The sequence below is a fragment of the Rhipicephalus microplus genome, chromosome X (assembly GCF_043290135.1).
Source record: "Rhipicephalus microplus isolate Deutch F79 chromosome X, USDA_Rmic, whole genome shotgun sequence".
In the NCBI taxonomy this organism is placed as follows: Eukaryota; Metazoa; Arthropoda; class Arachnida; order Ixodida; family Ixodidae; genus Rhipicephalus; species Rhipicephalus microplus.
Window position 1 is genome coordinate 254114501 of NC_134710.1, and position 9314 is coordinate 254123814.

The following is a 9314-nucleotide window of genomic DNA, read 5'->3' on the forward strand; positions in this document are numbered from 1 at the left end:
GCCATGATGACTTCGGTATTTGTTTGCCAAGGGCCTAGCGTGCTCTGCATTCTTGCATCTCACCAGATTTCATATTGCTATCTCGAGGGACCAGCGTACTTTTAAAGTACAGTGTCATAACTTCTGCAAAAATCTTAAGCTTCTATGAAATTTCGCGCTTGTTGTTGTCTATTGTATTTAACTAAATGTGCAAAATTTCAAGAAAATTTAATCAGTACTTCTTTTGTGGTCCCAAATAAATTGAGTTATAATATAATTACTGACCCGGAATGCTAAATGTGCATGAAAAAACACACAGAAGTGAGAAGATGCATATGTTTTCAAAGAACTAAACAGTCAAACATTTGTTGTCATTTTGCTTCATAAGTAGGGACACTTTTCGGGCAAGTTAAACTTTATTCCATCCTAAAGCAATTGTAGCTAAGCAAGTAATGGTGAGACTCTCATATAGAGAGGAGCACCGCATACCCACTAAACCACCTTGGTGGCAGTGAAACGCCAAGTGTATGTTGTGCTCGACTGCCGACCCGCAGATCGCGGGATCGAATCCCGGTGGGTGTAGCCGCAGTTTTAATGACGGCGGAAGTGCTTGAGCTTCGTGTATTAAAATTAGGGGCACGTTAAGGAACCCCAGGTGGTGGCAATTTTTCGAGTCCTCCACTATGGTGGCTTTGGAACGTTAAGTCGCAACAATTAATACTATATAATATTACGATTCAAACCTCCCTTAAAAGCGTGGCAGCTTAGGCTACTTGGTATGACATGACGATAGTTAGAGCGCGAGAACAAAACGACCACACAGAGACAAGAAGGACACGAAGAACTCGTGTCCTTCGTGTCCTTCTTGTCTGTGTGTCGTCGTTCTGTTCTCGCGCTATAACTATCGTCTTGCCAAACCTCCCGCTTGTATTTTTTAACAGCTTTTCATGCATTATAGCTTTAAAGAGTACCGTTTTACATCTGTAGGTATAGCCAGGGTGCTAAATATCAGGGACCACTTTTCGTCCATTCATGCGCCATTGACGTGCCGACCGACAGTTTGGTCAACCCGTGTTTGAACGTTAAAACTCTTAAGGTATTCTGGGGGGCTTAACCACACCAATTGAGAAGCAGTGCGCAACTAATGGACGCCTCAACAAGTATTAAAGTTTTACTGCTATTAAACTAGTCTGCATTTTAGGCCACCCTCTTTTTTTTAATTTCAAACTCCACATGTGGGCTGTGTAAAGGTTCGCATGTACGTTAAATAATGAACCCAAATGTTGAAAAAAACAAAAAAGTGATAATCACAAAGAATAGTAGTGTGAAAGATAAAGCACATCATTTAGGTGCATGTCAGTATTACAAAGAAAACCAATTTTTTTGCTACATTTTAATAAATGAGTGTTTCATTAAATTTGGGCCTTACACGAACACTGCCAACTCAAATTCCACTCATTAAAATGTTTAATATTGCAAACACCTAAAAAAATAATTTTGACCAGTGCGATTAGCCAAAACACTGATGTGATGAATAATGAGAAAATATAAATAAATAGCCAAAAAATGCAATAGCACTAGGAACACGTTAGTATATCAGGCAGCTACATTAAATGATGTGGAAAGACTTTGCTCATTCAGATTCATTACACGCATAATAATGTCTTTAAAAGTGTGTCATGTTGTAATGAAAAATATTTATTAGCAAAAAGTTATGACCATTTGTATACGAAAACATATCAGAAATACATGTTGAGAGAAAATGAAAAAAAAAAAAGAATTAGTTCAGATGCAGCACTTACACAAGATGCTCACGAGCTTTAAAATTCGCTGTGCTTGTAGCCAGTTTCATTGTTTACCTTACTAATGTGTGCCTTTGCTCGAGCGGCGACTCTCAATTTTTTTCTCGCTTGTTCTGTGGTATCAGTTACATGACTGGACGCTTTCGCACTGTTATGCTGATAATTGGCGAGGCCCGCTTTCGCAGCGTAGAAGCCAGGTTGGATTAGAATTTGCATAAAAATATGAATTATGCTTTTGTTGCCATTGTTGAAAAAAGCCACAGCATCAAACAAACCAACTTTGATAGTTTATAGGCGCTCATACGTGTATTGAGCGTGAACAACTCATGCACGGTACGCGTTTACCTGAGAAAATGTTTATGAGAGTTATGAAGAAAAATGATCTGTTCACAACGCTTTTATAGCATTATTACATGTTCTGACTTGCTATAAATGCTAAATAAGCAACAAAATGCTACATATCAAGCTCATCTTATGATGCGCACAAGACTGGATATTTTAGCTTCGCTTTCATAGTCGATGGGTGGTCTAACATTTTTGCTTTCATCTTTTGAAAAAGAACTGCGTATACAGAAACAACATGCAGCAAATGGATGTGCAATGAACTTCGCATTTAACATGACCAAAAACCCAAAAAATGACATTCAAAAAATTGCTTTTTCCACTATACCATGCCGGCCATGAGATGCGGCTTCGCAATATAGACAACTAGCTGGCTTGGCGTGCCCTCATTTGGCCCCTCAGCCAACGTCATTCCCATTGAAACGTGGCTAAGCATCTGAATAGTGCATGACGCGTTTCAACTCTTCAACGACGAAGTATCTCACCAGTTCACTATAATTCTACTGTGTGCGCATATGTTCACAAGTGCCAATGTAGCCACCTTGCACTGTGGAATCCCCCCTCCCCCGTAGATTACGTTAATGCGAGATGAAGACGACTACAAACTGTGCGTGTTTACCGTCGTTGGCAAGTGCCACTTTGATGCACGCTGCATAAAGTGGTGCTTCCTGTGGCTTCCTTGGTCTTCGTGGGTAGACCAATTTTCCCACGAAGATTTCCGGGCTGTTATATTCTAAGCCTTTAGAAGGTAATGCATTTTCTCAGCTGAACCGGGGACAGTGCGCGGAGCAAGGATTCATCCAAACTCGAGGAAAGTTTGGGCATCGCATGCGGTATGCTCGAGAGAACTCATTACGCATCGTGCACTCAACGGTTGCAAAATAAATGCTTGTGAGTATAGATACTAGTCCTGAACTTTCTACGGCGTAAGCAGGCAAAATGAATGGCCTAATTGCCTCCATGACGTCGTTTTGGCCGTGTAGGCGCTCGTTCCTCAGCTGTACATGCATGGAGCACTCTAAAAGCTGGTAATTAATTGCGGAGGGCCGTGAAATTTTGACAAGGAAACAGTGGAAGCATGATTATGTACCAGCAGCATTCTCTGAAGAAAGGCATCGTTTGTAAAGATAATGGGCAGTGTAATGAGTTGGATGTAGCGGTAGGCAGCAGAGGCCAAGCAAACTTCGCATTTTACTAAAGTCCTGTTAAGAAAACTATTCAGAAGTAGGCGGAATTCATACGGGCACATTTCTTGAAGAGATTTCTTAACAATATATTGATTTGACGAACCATCTTTGGTACAGATACTTTATTTAGAATACACCATAACTACGACGTCAACACACATTATTTCATCAAAATCATTATCACTCCCTCCAAGTGTGCTATCATTGTATAATGGTTACGCTGCTCTGCTGCACACCGCTAGAGGCTAAATGGAGGAGGGCCATCTACTGGGTGTTCATTATTTTTATTATCGGGTTTTTGGGGCATTTAACCTAAAACGTGGAGCCCTATTTATACAGTATCTCACATCGCCGAGCTTTTGGCACCACTGTCCGTCGCATGCTCTCCCTGTGCGCCTAAATGTCCTGCAGCACATACAATTAAAATCATGATTATTAAACCCTTGCCAGGGATGACCGTGCTATTGAATGCCTTGCTATATAAGACAATGTTAATGAAAACTTTACTAACTATGACTACACCGATAGATTGATATGTGGGGTTTAACGTCCCAAAACCACCATATGATTATGAGAGACGCCGTAGTGGAGGGCTCCGGATATTTCGACCACCTGGGGTTCTTTAACGTGCACCCAAATTTGAGCACACGGGCCTACAACATTTCCGCCTCCACAGGAAATGCAGCCGCTACAGTCAGGATTTGATCCCGCGACCTGCGGGTCAGCAGCCGAGTACCTTAGCCACTAGACCACTGCGGCGGGGCAAATATGACTACACTAATTCGGTTGTTTCATGACTTGAAACGTGCTAAGAAATACCTGGCTAGTAGGAACACACCAGTTAAGGTCTTAAAGTGATTGCAAGTTAGGACTTTTTCGATTAAGACCTCGCTCGTGGTTGTGCCAGCCCCACTGATTTTTCAGCTATGGCCCCCTGATACGAAGCTGCCTTCAAGGGACCCTGAAACAGTTTTTTTCATATAATCATGGAGTGAATTCACTAGAAGAGCTTATTGCCTCACTAATTCGATGCTGCAAAAATTTTAAGAATCCGTCCATTGTGAGTAGAGTTACAAGGATTTGTCGCATGCTGCAATTGCATTCACGCTTCCCTCGTCCCGACGAAAGCGCCGGAAGCTAAGCAGGGAGAGATGGCAGGGGCAAAAAAATTACGTCACGTGCTCCTCGTCACCTTCAGCGTTTTTTTTTTTTTTCCTTTCTTCGAATGCGCGGCTTTTTCAGTGTGATCGCGCGTGCAAGCATGAACTACTCGCGGCCTCCCATGGCGATCTCTGTAATTACCGAGCGCGCCAAGTTGAAATAAGCTAGTGGCGGATAGATAGGTTTTCTACGGGTGATTTTTGAGCGTCTTATGTCGTTTCTCGACAGACGAGGAAGCAATCTTTAGCTGATTTCGATAATTTGTTGATAATTCCAGGCCGCGTGATGCGCTATAATATTTGGCACGCGTGTTGTCAGGAGCTTCTTGTACCGATCGGAAGCGTTTTCTGACCATGCTCAAAAAGTGTTGCAGGGCCCCTTTAACTTTTTCCTCCTAATGCCTTCTAGGCTACTAGCTATCAGTGTTTCTTCACTGGTCCACTCTAGTTTTTCGATATATTAGAGTTGTGCCTATCATTTTACGGCGAAGCTCTCTAATGCTGTTATCAAACAGTACATGCACGCAAAATGTAGGGGAAGAAAAAGTCGGACCAAGCCTCCGTATTGTTTAGGAGCACGCAGACGCGCTAAGGCAGACACATTGAATCTAATATTCAAGTTCATTTTATTTTTCTAGTTTTGACGCCTCTGTCTATCATCAGTTTTACACGTCACCTCAAAAAGAAGTGACGTCTGCATCAATGACTTCAGCTCAATATAGCACTGCACCTTGACAAAAGGTGTCAGCACCCTGCTCCCGGGGAGGCAGAACTGACTTCGAGGCACCCTCATTTAGAAAGGCACGTCGCACCGTGTTGCGGCGTCGTATAGAACGCTAGGTCGGCGTCGTTTTCGAACTTAGGAGTGTAAAAGCATGCATTACACCACGCATTGATGAGATGACCTAGCTCACACAACCAGGTGAGCGCATCTATGATGGTACGAGCGCTTCGACTGACGTATTAGATTCTGACATGAGTTATAGTCTTTTCTCCGGTGCGTCTTGTCCCCCTGCCACATTTGTATGTTGTATCGTGACGTAAGATATCGCGCTAGTGAAGTGTTACATTACTTTTTGGACTTGCCATGGGTCGCGCTCCTGTGTACAATTTTAATAGTAGCTCTGGACAGTACGGGGCAATTCGGCGCGACCAGAAACTTGAGTTTACAGGTCACCATCGAGCCAACGCCTACCAACGATGATCTGGTAAGTGAAACAAACACACGCGCGACGCCTCACCCTTGGAAGATTTCCCCGTCTTGGCTCTTCTTCCCTGTTCACGAACAGTTGTCAGGGTCTGAATTTTTTAAGCTTCTCTATAGGGCTGAAGAACTCAAAGTGAGAAGTGCTGTTCAACAGGGGTCTTGAAGAAATTGAAAACTGATAATAGTAATAATATCTGGGGCTTAACGTCTCAAAACAAAGATATGATTATGAGAAATGGTGTTTAGGAGAGCTCCAGAAATTTTTGCCGTCTGCTGCTCTTTCACATGTACTAACATCGTACAGCACCCTAGCCTCTACCATTTCGCCTCCATCGAAATATAAACGAAGTGGCTGGGATCAAAACAATCAACTTTCGGGTCAGCAGCCGAGCACTGTAATCGCTACATTACCGCAGTGGACTAAGAGTTGATGACAAATGAAAAGTTCACAGACAATTTTAAAGCTAGAGCTCTACACTGTATGCCGAAAAGAGCTTAAGTGGGGTATGGGCAACGCCTCCTCTATTCTATCAATGCCAGCCAGATGCTCCCGATCCAGCTTTTCACCACCCTTTTCTCTAGCCCTTTCCCGCTCTCGCCCATCACCTAGCCTTCGCGTGTGCTTTGCTGTCATGGGGGTGGGTGCCCCCTGATGCAGTGCCTCACGACGGAAATCATACGAAGTCATTTTTCGTTCTGCTGTGTACACATTCGTGGGGCGGCATCTTGCATTCCTCGTGTTCACAATGTCACGCTGGCTCGGTAAAAGATACGTTATTTTGAGATTGCGTGTCAGCGTTCGTGGTGCTGTGCGGGCAACCAATTGGGAAGCGACACTGCAACGATACTACAGGCGCTGCGCCATGATGCGGTGACGGCGTTGCTTCAAGCCACAAAAAATTGGCCCCGTACCTACACGTTACACTGCAAATGTCATCGAAAGATGATAGTCTTGCGTCTGGAGAGAGCGAACAAAACGTTTATTTGATGTTCTGCGCAAGAAAATTGGTGAATGGTATTTCATTTTGCACGCGCTGCATTTGAGTGCCTCGAACGTTCAGCGGAGGCGAACGAACACAACAAGTCACGTCACAAGTGAGACATGAGCGCTCTTTGGCAGTTATCTTGAAAAACAAAGCGCGCCATGTGCACGCCCGGAGGCGATAAGGGGTAGAACGCAAGGCGACGGGTTGCTGCGACCGCCGTGTCATCTTGGCAAAGCGTTGGAAACGCTTGCTTCTTCGTGCAAGCGTTGCATCGTTAGCGCAACGTCATAAGCGATGCCGCCCTTAGAATTACCTATGTGTGTCTTTTCTAGTAAAAAGACACGCATGCAGAATATTGATAGATTGATATGTGAGGTTTAACGTCCCAAAACCACCAGATATTTATGAGAGACGCCGTAGAGGAGGGCTTCAGAAATTTCGACCACCTGGTGTTCTGTAACGTGCACCACAATCTCAGCACACGGGCCTACAACATTCCTGCCTCCATCGGAAATGCAGCCGCCGCAGCCGGGACTCGATCCCGTGACCTGCGGATCAGCAGTCGAGTACCTTAACCACTAGACCACCACGGTGAGGCGGGGCCACATACAGAATATTGACGTGTTGTTATAGTGCCTCTGATATGTGCAATAATGGTTTTTAATTGACAACTGCACAAGTATGAACGCTAAATCTTGAGCAATATTGGTGGGCATCGCGGATGGGGTCAGCTGTTTGAGGCATTGTTTGGGGCCATTTGGGGTATCGTTAAGGACGAGCAGACAAATGTGCAGGCAGACAGACAGACAGACAGAAGAAACTTTTTGCGTGGAAGGTCGCCAAGAAATACTATCTCCTTTAAAAAGGAGCACGAAAGAACAAATCTGACAGACGCACAATAATGTAGTAGTGCAAAACACGTCTATCACTTCTTCGGGGGAAAGCGCTCGGTAGCAGGTGCAATGGCACTGAGAAAATTTCAGGCCTGCTCACTGTGTATTCCGCGTGCTCTCACGTCAGTCTCTTTAGACTGGTGTGTTTTGCTGCACAGACTTGCCTACGCTTGCTCTCGTCGCTCGACAGACATGGATAGCCAAGCCAGACGAACGGTTTTGTAGCATGCTGGTGTGCTTGTTGGCGACTCGAGAAGACAGTATTTTTATTTGTCTGTGAACTGTAGCGTGGGTATGTGATATGTCTTGTGCACTGGATCTTCGCCACCTGTACGGCTGCAAATCCGCACGGTTGGGCGATGTTGCGTGGCGATTTGTCGCGTCAAATGGACTGAAGTTGCGAGTGTTCTCGTTTCCTAAGGACAAACGAAGAAAGAAATGGTAGTGTGTCGTTCATCAAACTTACGTCGGCATCTCTTTTCTTTGTGACCCGAAGGTACGTGCGTCCGTACTGCATATCACCAAGTATTTCCGATGGCCCCATCTCGACAAAGTTCTGTTTTTGCTTTAAAATAAAGGTTTGCGGCTGGCTTGTTGGCGTAAGCACTTGTATAGATAAGAAACGTGCGTGGCAGTACGTTTTCCGAACAGGTCTTCTTACTTGAGGGTCGGTGAACATTTTGTTATTGGCCACTACCGCCACGGACATTAATGGCCACTACTGCTGCGGAAACTTCAACCACCTGGGGTTAAGGAACCCCCAGGTGATCGAAATTTCCGAAGCCCTCCGCTACGCCGTCTCTCGTAATCATATGATGGTTTTGGGACGTTAAACCCCATATCAATCAAACAACTACCACCGCGGACGTGTTGTATTACCTCTGATACTTCGTTGAGAAAAATGGAAGGAATGCTGTTGCATTACTTAGTGCATCGGTTTTGTACATTGTATCTTCTTGCCGGTGTACCACTTTATTGCAGTAGTATTAGTGTGGTTTATAATAGCGCAGCGCAAGCCCTTGCAGTGCAGTCACTGCCACCGCGCAAGCATCGTAACGCGAGTCGCCGTTTGCGTTAGCGGCGCGCCCGCAGAAATTCAGAAATAGCGTGAGGTGATCGCGGCTCGCGAGGCCCGCAAAGTGCTGTGTGTAGCTTCCGTGCATTTGGGTTTGCCATCGGGGGGAAAGCACCTGGCATTTTCCCTAGGTGGAGCAAATGCTTTTCTAAAGGCGCCTGCATTTAAAGAAACGCCCGCAACGCCTGCGAACGTAATTTTAAACCTCCCTATTGTGGCCAGCACCATAGCCAAATATGTTTCCTTGAAATTATATGCGTGTTATGAACGCATATAATTATATGAAATTATATGCGGTAAGTGCGCGATATTTCCTGCACTTACCGTAAAGCACTTTCTCAATTGGTTTGCATGTGTGTGATTTCTACTTCAAACTGGAATATTTAAAACCACTACCAAAAATATACCAATCCAAGAAACGGCAATGCAGTAGAAGCAACAACGGGTTTGATATTTACGCGGTTTGATATGGACCAAAAATTAGGATTTTCCTTAGGCGCTATGGTATATGACCGACTACGCACCACTGCGAGAGGGGCCAGTGCAAAAGAGGATCGAAACAGCACTCCTTGTGTCAGTCACAAAAGATTTTCGTGAAAGAAAGACTTTGTTTTCTGTCATCACGCTCATAATGTGCTGAATATCATACGTGTGGCATCAGCACACAATCTCTCAAACAACTT